The sequence below is a fragment of the Equus quagga genome, chromosome 9 (assembly GCF_021613505.1).
Source record: "Equus quagga isolate Etosha38 chromosome 9, UCLA_HA_Equagga_1.0, whole genome shotgun sequence".
In the NCBI taxonomy this organism is placed as follows: domain Eukaryota; kingdom Metazoa; phylum Chordata; class Mammalia; order Perissodactyla; family Equidae; genus Equus; species Equus quagga.
In genome coordinates, this window is record NC_060275.1 from 3,884,619 (window position 1) to 3,897,677 (window position 13,059).

At 42.4% G+C, this 13,059-nt stretch overlaps 1 long non-coding RNA gene across 1 annotated transcript; it reads left to right on the plus strand.

Moving 5' to 3' along the window:
• Nucleotides 1-207: 207 nt before the first annotated feature.
• On the plus strand, nt 208-8,940 carry LOC124244354 (uncharacterized). The gene is made up of 3 exons (XR_006889976.1): nt 208-4,264; nt 5,176-5,395; nt 8,817-8,940. It is a non-coding gene; the product is annotated as an uncharacterized LOC124244354 (long non-coding RNA).
• The last annotated feature ends 4,119 nt before the right edge of the window (nt 8,941-13,059 follow it).

Consider the following 13,059-nt stretch of genomic DNA (forward strand, 5'->3'; position numbering starts at 1 on the left):
CATGCTATGCTGCAAAGAATTCCATGTTTTTCGTTAGCTTTTGACCTAAAATATTGTGCTCAATTGTTATTACTATATCTTGAATTTCATCAAAATATTTGTGGAAATATATTTTCTTTTTTATTACATAAATACCAAGATAATGTCTTCAATTTTACCTCTTGGCCTGCAAATCCTAAAATATTTACTCTTTGCCCTTTACAGAACAAAGTTTGCAGACCCTGGCCTAAGCAGCATCTGATCACTCAGCAATACAAGAACCAGTTGACTAGACAGAAGTGATGAGTTAAAGAGAACTAAACAGAACTAAACAGTAGATGCCTTAATTGCTTATAACAAAAGCACAAGCGACTGCCATTACTATGATTGGGATTTCTCCAAGATGTTAGGATCAACTAAACGCCATGAACTCTTTCATGTACCTGAGTGCTCACTTCTTTACTTTTATATCCTCTCCAAAAGACAGAGTCCCTCCATGCCAGGTTGTTGGCTCAATATGGCAGCAGTAAATCTCTGGTGACACTTCCAGCAGCACATAAGAAGAGAGTTCTCAGAAATGACCAATAATTGACCCTCCGTGACCTACCCAAGCATGTGAGGTCTAACAGGCTCTAACATTAAGTACAGAATTATTTCCCAAAAGATACTTCGCATGTAATGCTATTCGACTACTCAGAAAATGAACAAAATAGAGTCGAGTAAGGGAATAGACACCTTTTTATCTCCTAGTGATAAATGAAATTGAATTTTGACCAATTGATGGAAAAATTACCTTTTATTATTTCCAAAATCAATGATGGAATAATTAGATTTAGCAAATGGGATTAAAAAAACATCTCTTTGAGGTCACGAGGGCTACTTCCTATAGTTAATCTAGGAGAATTTCCTAAACTGAATTTTCTAGGGTTTTCTTAGGTTTAATAAAAGAATTCAACTTTATTAAAGTATCAATATTGCTGAAAAAAGAAGCAATGACTTAGTCCTTCTCAGGCTCCCCTAGGTTGGTCCTACGGTCCTTGAGACGTTAGTCAGTGGGTGGCTCGGCAGGGCCAGGAGGTTGAGTATGGCCACACTCTTATGTCTGGGGCCTCAGCTGGATGGAAAGGCTGAAGAGTGGAGCCTCTCTGCCTTTGCGTGGTCTGTGGTCACAGCTGCTACACAGCATGATGGAGGCTTCCCGAGAGCAGGAGCTGCAGGATTTCTTGGAGGCTGAGGCTCGCAGGTACCCGATGTCTTTTCTGCTCCATTCTACTGGAGAAAGCCCGTCTTAGGGCCAGTGCAGATTCAAGGTGGCTAAAGAGACTCCCCCTTTTCATAGGAGGAGCTTCAAACAATTTGTGGCCTTTTAAAATCTACCACATTTTTATCCCCATTTATTTATCATTATGTACCCTGAAATAGTAATTAAGACCCTGTAAGAGAAGTTTGACAGCTCCTTGAAGGTGTCATGCAAGGCTAATGCAAGCAATTAAGTGGCGTTAGCAGAGAGAGGATCAGGAAACAAACAGAAAACGCCACCTTCTCTTTTGCAAAGACATCTAGAATGCTATGTGCCATCTGCTCCATGTGCTGTGCTTGCAGGACAAAGTTATGTCCTGGAGACCCAGCTCCCCTTCCCAGATCTGCCATTTGCCGCTAGTGTGACGTTGGGCTAGTTCGTCAGTCCCTCTTGCCTCAGCTCCCTCCTCCCTATAAGGAGAATAAGAATAGTGCCTACTTGATGGGATTGCTGTGAGGATATAGGAAGCAGTATGCATATATGCATATAGTGTGCAGCATGGTGCTTGGCACATATTAGGTCCACAATTAATATTAGCAGTACTTATTATTAATGTCTCTGCAATTGTCATTGACTAGTTGATACAACTTGATGTCAGAAAATCAAGGCTCTTAGATGAAATGGTCTGAGAACTCACACATTTAAGTCCATCTGATACTTAAACCCACGCTTCCAATGGTTTTGTTGAGTAGCTGGATAGTCTAGGTTATAGTGCAGTAACAAATAGCCACAAAACACAGAAAAAATTAATTTCTCATTCATTAATTATCCAACGGAATGTAGGCAACTTCCCAGGACAGTTGTCCTTCATGTTGTGACTCAGGGATCCAGGCTGCTATCCTAGCCCCTAGCCCTGCCCATTGATCCCAAGGCCTCCTTGGTCACCGAGCCAGGGCAAAGACAATGGAGAACCACGAGGAAGTAATGGCCATCGTTTCTGCTCATATTGCTTAGGACTCACCTTATGGCCACCTAAGTGCAGGTGCTAGAAATTATGACCTTCCAGATTCCCAGGGAGGAGAACGTGGGCCTGGGGTTAGTGGACATATGTAACAGGCTTGGTTACAATAGTGATTCAGCCTGTGTCTTGTTCCCCAATTTTCTGATTTGACCCATGTCGCCATTAATAGTTCTGAATGGCGGCTAGGCCTGCTTCATATGGCACATTGATCCACAGGATTTTCCTTTTGGATTACACAGAACAACCCTAAACTCTCTCCCATGTGAGACTCATTCCAGAATGTAAAGAAGACAGATGGACAAGCAACCCTGGTGATCAGGTACCTGAGACATGGCTCAGACAGATGGCCTTCACATCCGAGGCAGCTACAGCGCCCCCCTCCCTCCAAGTCTTCTCCACAATTTAACCCTCCTATGAGTTCTACTCTTGTTAGAGTTAGTGTAAAATATCCTAAAGGGAATATAGTTCTCATTACCTTACTCTACTGGCACGCCAAGTTGTATATTAGTTTTCTGTTGCCACATAACAATTTCCTCAAACTTAGCAGCTTGAAACAACCCCATTTATTAGCTCACGCTCCTGTAAGTTGGAAGACCAGGTGGGCTCAACTGACTTCTCCACTCAGGGTCTCACAAGCCCAAAATTATGGTGTCAGCTGAGCTGGACTCTCATCGGGAATCTCCGTGGGAGACGATCCTTCTGCACTCAAGCAGGTGGTTGGTGGAATCCAGTTTCTTGTGGTTGTGAGACTGAGGCCCTATTTCCTAGCTGGCAGCTGGCCAGGGTGGGCCTCTGCTCCCAGAGTCCACACACATTTCTTCTCAGATGCTCCATCTTCAAAGCTAGCAGTGGCATGATGAGTCCTGCTCATTCTTTAAATCTCTGCTACTTCTCCTCCTGCACCTGCTTGGGAAAACTCTCTGCTCTTAAAGGGCTCCCTTGACTGGACCAGGACCACTAAGATCATCTCCCTAGCCCCCTCACAGCAGTGCCTAGATCACTGTTTGATTGAATAACCAGAGGTTGAGAACCTTTGGGGGCATCTTTAGAAGTTTGACTGTCACATTATACTAACTATCCTGCATTTTAACTTCACTCAATAGTAATGATAGCTGATAGTTATATGGTGCTTACAATGTGTCATGCACTCTGAGGTGAGCAACCTCAAATGAGATGAGCACTCTTTTCCTCATTTGACTGATGAGGAAACTGAGGCATGGTGAGGTCCAGTTATTGGCTCCGATCTCGAGCAGTACATTAGGGGCAGTCTGGCTCCGGCATCCACGGTCCTAAGCTCTGCACTGGGCTCCTTTCTCCTGAGCTCTAGGAATGGGGTTGAGGGCCAACACCAGGAGGATTCTCCCTTGCTGTTCCTCTAAACCAAGCTCCCTCTGAGCTCTGCTCCTGTCTTGGCGGGGTCAGGAAATGGGTGAAATGCAGCGAGATTGTAGTAGGTGATTGGACTGTTTCATTCGACTTGGCAGAATGTGGTGAAAACCAGAAAAGACGACAGTAACGGAGGAGCTGCTCTTCTTGCCCTTTCTCAACATGACAGCATTGAGAATGGTACACTTGATTAGAGAGAGAGAGATGAGTGGATGGATGGATGGATAGATTATAATTAGATAGATTTAATAAATAGCTTTTCTCTTGTCTTTTGCTGAGCCACTCTAAAAAAGGAGCAAGTAAGAGTTGGGCAAGGAGTTCACGTTTTTAAAGGAATATTCCCTTCAGATCACGTGTTGGCTGGAGTCCCTCAGACCCACACCAAATCCCAGTGGGATGCTCTCCAGAAAGCAATGCTGAAATCCACCAACCTGATAACACAAGAAAGGCTTACTTCTTCCTCCTAGGCTCCTCTGTTGGTTAGAAATAGAAGTGACATCCAGAGATCAGGAAAGAACTCTGACGAGCAAGCCCATCGTTTCCTCTGAGACAGAGATACGATCAGGCCGAGCAAACCCCGTGTTAACAAAAACAAATGTGAACATGAAACATCTTGATGTAAAACTTATGCTCTCCAGGTACTACTTGGGTTGGGTTTTGCTGTTTCATTAGCTGTGCTACTTTTAACGTTAAGCTGATATTGCGATAATCCTCCTTAAATAGCATCCTGGAGGCGTGCAGAATCCACAGGAATGCTGAAGTTATAGTGCTGTCACACATCTATTTATGCATTTAGGATGTTCATGCAATGAGTTATTTATGGAAAGCTAGTGGATTTGTGAACAAAGAAAGTTCTAATTAAATTTTCACTCTCTACGGTGGTGCTATAGCTGATGGTCAATGGACACTCCTATTTTTAATCACATCTATTCTTACCAAGCTTTTGTTACTTTTATTTGCATTTAACTGAACCTGGGCACTTGACAGCCTCTGACTTAATAAAATAGATTTGGAAAAAAGACTTAAATCCATTTCTCTCTCCCTCTTTTTAAGTTCTAGGACATTTGAAAATGTGCTTATAAAAATGATCATTTGGCTTAGAATTTTGGTCTCTTCCTACTAAAAAAGTGAATTAATCTTAATAATTGCAAAGAAATCATATATGGAGTAGTCCCCAGAAGGGTAATTACTCAAGTACAGTGGTTTTCATTAAAAAGTTAACATTTATCTTATTACAGTAATTACCTTATTGCAGTAAATTGGCGATATTTTCCTATTCCTTCAATGAGATAGCATGGTAAGATAAGTTCACCCCAGTAAGATGTGTTTGAACTTATTAATGAGAATCACATGAATTATTTTTTAAACTTGATTTTAAAGAAGCAAAAACACACTTTATTTTTCCTGTATGAAACAACATTACATTAGAACACTGTCATCAGATATTATCTCTCCATCTTTCAAGTGGCTCTCCTTCGAGAAATGACCTTACTAGTTGTATTTGTTATCAGGTGAAATATTTCCTCTTCTTCTCTACTTTCTATTTTAGGAATGAAAACATCACCTTAAATGAAAGATTTTGTGCCTAACTCCAAAGGTTCACTGAGTTTTAAGGATTCTTAGAAAATATCTAATTCAATATTACTCATTTTCACAACAAGGCATCTGAAACACAAAGATGTTAATGCGCTTGTCCAAACCTACATGGTGGGAAGGTGATAGAGTTAAGGCGGGAATCCGTGTTTCCCTGGCCCTGAGTATTCTTTCAGGTGGGTCCCCTTCCCAATGTGTATGTGTGTGTGTGTGTGTGTGTGTGTGTGTGTGTGTGTGATACCTCTTTGTGGTTAAAAAGACCACATGGGGGCTGCAAGGCCTTTGAGGTCCAGCCTCAAATAGCTCCTAAGAAACCACAATGCGTTTTAACTTGGTCTCCTTGTCTCATATACTATGTGACACATTTGTTCAAAGGGAGCTGTTTGTCTTTGATTATTCCAGCTCCTCTTTACCCCGCCATCCTAGGGCTGTGGCAAATTGTGTCAGATTGTCTGTTAATGTTTCTTGCTATGGAAGACGTTTGTGAGCATGTTCACTTCCGTGCTAGAGGTTGAGCTGCAGTCTTTTCTATGTCATTATCGGTTGTCACTCAGTAACAAGTATATTTCCTAGTTGCTGCAGATAAAGGCTATGAGGAACCGTGAGTAAAGACTGGCAGCTGTCACCGAATTCTGAAGCATGCATACATGGAAAGCTGAGTAAATAGAGTAGAATGTCTTTCAGCAGCTCCATTCTAGAATCTGTCGAATCCTCTCCTAGGGATTCACGTTCAGAACAGGGATCAATCTAAGCTCCTTCATGAAGCTATTCAAGTAGGATGAGACTCAGCACATTTCCTTACCCGGACAAGATCAGTATTTAGAACACATGTGCTTTCTCTTGCTTAGGCCCAGGTCGTCCTTCTGGTCTACCTGCTCAGATCCTCCTTACGGGGAAGCAGACAGCCATACTGACAGGCACATGTTCTTATCAGGCTCCTTCACTGTTGGGAGAGGATCTCATTCTCCTCCCAGCATGGCTGACTAGTAAAGCACGCAACTGTGCCCTTATCCAGCCACACAGAGGAACCACACTGCACTTGTCGCCCGGGAAGTCAAACCTCAAGCTCCCTATTGTGTGATGCTCACCAAAAGCCTGGTCGATGCACAAGAGCCTGAGCAACATGCCATCCAACCTCTTCTGTGCTTTAAAATCTACTTCTGGTTTAACCAAGCCAGCAGGGACTTGTGTAGCCAGACCTCCTTGTTTCTGCCCCTGTGGAACTGCCTGACCTGAGTGACACTTCGATGTTTTGTATTCAGACCGCACTGAGGGATGTTCCAAGAAATGGCCCCTCTGGAGGGTAAGCTATTGAGGCTGCTGTTCCTGGCATTATACGGCGTCCTCTTTGTGTGAACTCACAAACAAAATTCTCACTAGCTGCAGTGGTCGGGATGACGATACTTCTCCTAGCAAATATCTTTTAACTTTATAGACATAGTGAATCACGCAAATTGTGTCCTTTCTCTCTTTGTTTTGGCTGCCACGACATGCATGACCCTGTTTGTCCCCAACCCTGACAGGTACAGACTTCAAGAGTAGCTGGTTGTGCATTAACTCACTCCGTTACGAACTTTACTTCTTTTTTTTCCTTCCCTAAAGTGTCCTCAATTACTTCTATTCTGTCATTTTGTTGCATTGTTTATATTCTTCTAAGTTGGCTTAAATTACTTTTAGAAGAAGGGAAAGAACAAAATAAATAAACACACAAATAAATCCCTACGAACATGTTTAATATGTAAGACATTCAAGTTAGGGAGAAAAGCAGTTAATAAACCATGTAGACATCTGGAAAAATAGAAGTTGGAATATGACCTATTGCCTGTCCGAGTGACAGCTTACATCTGGATATGGCTGGACTAACACACTATGTTTAATATTACCAGAAATCTGCCAGTCTGGAAAGGCATTCAGATTTACTCTTACAAGGCATATCTAGTTCATGTTTTCAATGAAACAACAGACATCGGCGAATTCATTAGGCTCAGAAAAATTTTAGCATAAGATGGTTGTGGAGACAGTCTATAAGGAGCTTACACTGCTGTCCCTTCATCTTACGAGAGTGGGAGGGGGCATGAATCAGCCTCCCCACCCTTAGTCCACAGCAGAAGCTGAGTTCCCTGTCTACAGGAACAGCTGAGTGAGCACGGAAACCGAGGGGCCCTCACCTCTTTACATTCGGTTGAACTGAGAAGTCAGGACCCCCTGGACAGCGTTCAGCTGTCACACAGGCCACCGTGCCCCACTGGTGCTGTAGCCCGGGTGCCCCACCTCCTAATGCACAGGAGAAAAGAAATCCTCTTTTGAGGATTTACTATCAGTATTAGCCGTGGCGATGTATCTTCATAATCACTTTATACATTTGCTATTATTATTTTCATACATTAGATATGATCTATGTGCTAAGCACTGTGCAAAGTTAAGAGTTAGGCACAGCCTCTGCTTAGCTAAATTTGATAGATAAGATCCAAAAATGAGTAAATGATGGAAACACACTTTCCTGTATTTGCAAACTGATAAAGCTATTCTGGGGGGTAATGTTCTTTTAAATTTTTAATAAGGAGGGGAGAGAGAGGCAAACACTGTTTCACGCTACGACTCATTTTAATGAGGAGCAACATTAAAACAGAAATGCAAAACTTCCCGGGAGCAGGGAGGAGAGACAGGACAACATGCCTTCTGCGAAGCCAGAGTTCAATCAGTTAGAGAAGATTATTCAAATTGGGGTTACCTATGCTTCTCACATCTTATATTTGTGTATTCCTGCTTTTTGTTACCCAGCTGGTAGACATTTCAGTGAGCATCTGAACCCTAGACAGGGTAATCTCTATGAAGGTGAAGGCAAAGAAAACCAAACTCAAATTCAAGGCTACATTGTCTTGGAGTGGCCGAGGGCCTCTCTGAGGGACCACAAATCGAGGGGCATGGGAACTTAGCTTCCGTCTCCCTCACAACCAGAGCAATTATTATGATTTTCTCTCCAGGATGGGGAAGTGGGAGATTTCAGCAAGACCCTTGTTAGGTTGCGGGACTTAAGCCAATGAACGCTTGAGGTTGATGGCTGGAAGCAATGTTGCTCAATACTGTTCCCTGGAGCACTGCCTCGTCTGCGGCTGCACCATTCCCGGGCACACACCTTAGGAAAGGCTGAGCAGTACGGGCCTCCGGGAGAGTTCTTACCACGTGCCTCAGTTTTGTTTTTATTGAGATGTAATTGACATATAACAGTGCAAGTTTAAGGTCAAGAGACAAGTGTTGTTGAGGAGGTGGAGAAAAGGAAACCCTTGTGCCCTGTTGGTGGGAATGTAAACTGATACAGCTATTATGGAAAACAGTATGGAGGTTCCTCAAAAAACTAAAAATAGCACAAGCATATGACCCAGCCAAAGGAAATGAAAACAGGATATCAAATACACAGTGCCTCATTCTTAAAGAACAGCTCAATCTCTTTTAACTACTACCACTATTAGTAACTTAGCTTTTTTTCTTTGGCCTTCTGGCCCTTGGAGTAGTTGAGAAGCTAAAATAAGCATAGAATAAAGTGTCTGAACTGGTTGAGATTTCATTGATTCGTTCTTTTCCTGTCTGTCAACGCAGCAGGCGATCTGAATGGCAACCTGGCGACTGTTTTCCAAACCATAGATCATGGTGCTGCCACCATCCTTGAGCCTACAGGATGCTGGAAACGTGGAAGAAGAAACACACAAATCCATGGTGTTTCTCACATTATAAATAAGTGAGAAAAAGATCTACGTCAATTGTAAAATCGCACATATTCAAGACACAGGAATTGATAGAGGTTTCAGAACGAAAGATGCAATAAAGTCAGCCCTGTTTTAAAGAGTTGAGACAGGGCAAGTAGCACTTTGAAAAGCATTTCCAAATAAAACTCATGACTCTGAAGCTCAGTGCCATCAGATATGTCACTGTCTTACTTCTGGTAAGTATGGGGGAAATTTTCCAGGCTGGTAGAAGTTTAAAACCACTCTAAAAGATTGATGGATTACTCTCTAACTTACGTTCCTTTCCAAGCAAGGAGAGAACTATTTTTAAAAAACCACCTGACCTCAAATCTGTTTCTATTAAATGCCAATGCTTCCATATTACTACTGAGATCTTAATAGAAATGATGGGACATTACATCTTGTCATGGAGGCCGCTGAAAACTCTTTTTCTTGTTTCTTTTGTGTTAGGAAAGAAACATTTCTAAAGAGAGTGTTTATAGAATCCATTACAAACAGTCCTGCAGACCTGCCTTTTCAACATCTTTCCATCTCTCTGTTTCTTTAACCACTTTGTTGTTTCTGATACAATCTATTTGACTCTCAACATTTCAGTTTACAAAGAAACACAAATCATCAGGGGACAGAAGAATCAAAATAACATTTTTTCATTCCTTACACACTCATCAAGATTGCTCTAGACACAACCTGAGGAACTCACAGCTACAATATACAACGATGTACTGGGGGCCTTTGGGGAGGAAAAAAAAGATTGCTCTAGAGAAAGTGTGGCTGTGGGATGTGTCTTGAACATGGAAAAGAAGTTGAGAGGGATGATTTATTTTTCATGAACTAGGTGCTTTATTTGAGCATTTTATCTTTTCATATCTACTTCTTCATCTGCTAAATAAATATTTCCTTCAAAAACAAAGTATAAGGGAAAAATACAACACATTATTATCCTAGTATACCCCATAAATAAAATAAAAATATATTCCACAAATTAGAAATGTTTGGTAATGGGTAAAATTAAAGTTGACTGTGAAAATTCATAATTTTTGGAAACAGTCAATGCCAGCTTTGGGAAACGGTGTTCAAAATTTGAGTTTGATATCTTTCCTTCTCCTCTGTCTGTGAACTTTCACGTTGTCCCTCTCTTCGTATCTTTTCTCTCCTTGTAAGGATATTAATCACGTTGGGGCCCACTCGATTTTTAACTTCATCTCTTCTGCAAAGATCCTATTTCCAAATAAAGTTATATTCACAGGTTCCAGGTGGACACGAGTTCAGGGGGACACTATTCAACCCAGCACAGCTTGTCCCCTTTGTCCTTCAAATGTTGCCTTTCTCCCTGTTGACCAACGCTCGCATACTTTCTTGGTGTTCCCAGTGCTGTAACCTCCCTGGGCTTTTGTTGCCAGGAGAACAATGTGTGATGTTGCTCCTTCCTCTGCCCTTCCTGAAAATTTCCCAGCGCTCAAGGACCTAAGAAGAGTGGAAAACATAGGAAGGTTGAGGACCTTTGCTGAGACGTTCCCACATTCAGAGGCAGCCCCTGAATGTGGACACACTAACGCAGCGGGCAGGGGGAGCTCTCCACACCTGGGGCTGTAGGACACTCGCCAGGTGATTTAAGAGCTTTCTGAGGCCCTTCAGCCTATGGTGGAACTTTTCAAACAAAAAGGCATTTTTTTTTTTTTTAATTCTGGAAAGCTACCCAGAACCTAGGATATGTTTGAAGAAAAGATACGAATGAACTAAATAAGGGAGATGAAGAGGAAAGGGGGCAAAATTTTTTTTCATTTAAGAAAGAATAATACAATTTATTTTAAATTTCTGGTGAGTTTTACCAAATATCTTGGAAAATTCAACTAACTAAATATAGGGTAATAAAAAATGGAAAAATGCTTGGCAATTATAATCCAACCAGTATTCTTCAGTGAGTAAGCTTTCGACTAGGAGCCAGACCTCTCCGTAAACTGCAGGAACCTCCAAACAGCCACCAACGCTTCACCTTTGCTACTCGCAGCCACCTGCACCCAGTCTTCTTAACCGTGAGGGGTGCTGCTGAGGTGACTCTTCCCTTAGATGCGAGGACATAGCAACACTAGCTAACATTTGTCCAACCGCTGTGTCAGGGCTGCAACAACGCTATGAAGTGGTACAACCATCATGCCCATTTTCCCAATGGAAAGTTGAGGTCCAGAGAGAATAAGCAACTTGCCCAGTGGTGCTCCAGGAAGACGCAGACCTGGAATGTGCCCCAGGAGTCCATGACCATGGACTCCACTCCACACGACTGCCCGCACTGGAGGCTCGAAATGGTTTCTCTTTCTCCGACCTTACTAAACACATTTAGGATCAATTTACTTCCAAAGTACAGATATGAAAAAGATCGCAGAAGAAATCTAATGCAAATTCTAGTGACCTGCCCTGTGTACTCTTTGGGCTGGACTAGAAGCCAGCTCTCCTAACTGTCATCTTATTCACAACATCATTTGAAAGAAAAAGATACTCATATTAGATTACAGTATTTGGTACCGGCCCACCCAAAATGTCTAGATCCATAACATTCAGCTATACAAAATTATTTAGCAGAGAGGAAACAATGCAGTTTTCAAAATATCCCAAAATTTAACACACCAAGGAAAATACAGACTATGGCTTTTTACACATAATAGATTCCAATGATGCTTCCATATTTTTAGTAATTCATTCTTCCAAAATTTGATTTTTTTGCTTTCTGGCAACCTCGGTGAATTGTCCTCATAAGACAGATCTAGAGAATTAGGATTCATTAAATATGATGGTTAATAGAAGGTTACCATATTAGATGATGATGAATGTAAATAAATTAAAATACAATATAGTAAAGTCAATTTATTTGATAATATCGAAGTCACTCTAGGATGCTGCTGCATCTCAAAGATGACAGGGTTATAGGATAGTGTTTTGAAATAGTAGCCAGATCTCCCTCTCCCAATATTTTCTTTCTCACTTTGGCTCTCTATTTATTTAGTCAGGGTGCAAGAGCAGATAGTCTCAAGTGCTCAAGCTTTTGGGGGAAGGGGAGAAACAAAAGATACAACATACATGACAGGTTTTGAGCTAATTGTCTGTTAAAACAAGAATGAGTAGCATTTGTCCAATGCTATTTGCTAAGACACTTCACAGGCACCATCCCCTTTAATGGTCATAGTAATCTTCAGGCGTAAATATTGTTATTTTCTCCATTTTTATCAATGAGGTGACAGAGACAGAGGGAGCATAAGTAACTCACCTAAGACCACGTGGTTGAGATGTGGACCTGTGGCCGACTCCATGTCCTTGTTGCTACTGCTCTCATCGCCTGCCCTGCCAGCTATCATTCCTGCTGTTAGAGCCTCATCCGAACCTGTTAGTCTCCCACCTTGACCCTCACCTGCAGCATCTAAGTCTCTCGCTAACTCCCACCTCCCACAGAGAACACAGGCTTTTCCTGATCTACCCTGACCCAAAGCTCCCTGGGATGCAATCTCCAATCCACTCACACAGTAGGCACCTTCTGTTTACCCACCGTGGGAGCTGTGAAATGTGTCAACAGGGCCAGGCTCAACTGCATCTCCCAAAATTCCCTTTCTTGTACCGTTCCTGTTTGGGGACCCACCAGGGAGATGATTGGGAGCTCGCACACACTGTTACTCCTTGTGGACCGTCACGGTGGGCGGGCGGGAGGCCGCTGGGCCGGGGTTGGGGGTGCTCCACCTTCCCCACCCTTTGACTCCTGGGCCAGGAGTGTGTGTTCCTGTGTGTGCGTGTGTTTGAGTTTACATGTGTGTTTGCGGTGTTCATGTGTGCTTGTGCATGTGTGTGTTTGTGTATGCTTTGGGGTGCATGTATGTGAATGTCTCCTACTTCTCTGGTTGAACCCTCTCTGACAGACCCTGCGCTCTTTCGTGCCACCATACTTGTGTAGGTGGTACTCTCTCTTTTTACAAGACCCAACCCCCACATTCCATCCCTGGAAAAATCCAAGACATTTCACTGACATTTTGTAAAGACTTAGCGACTCATTCATTTACGATGTCTCAGACCCTTTAAAGTACCTGTATAACATAACTACCCTCAATTTGCTTTAA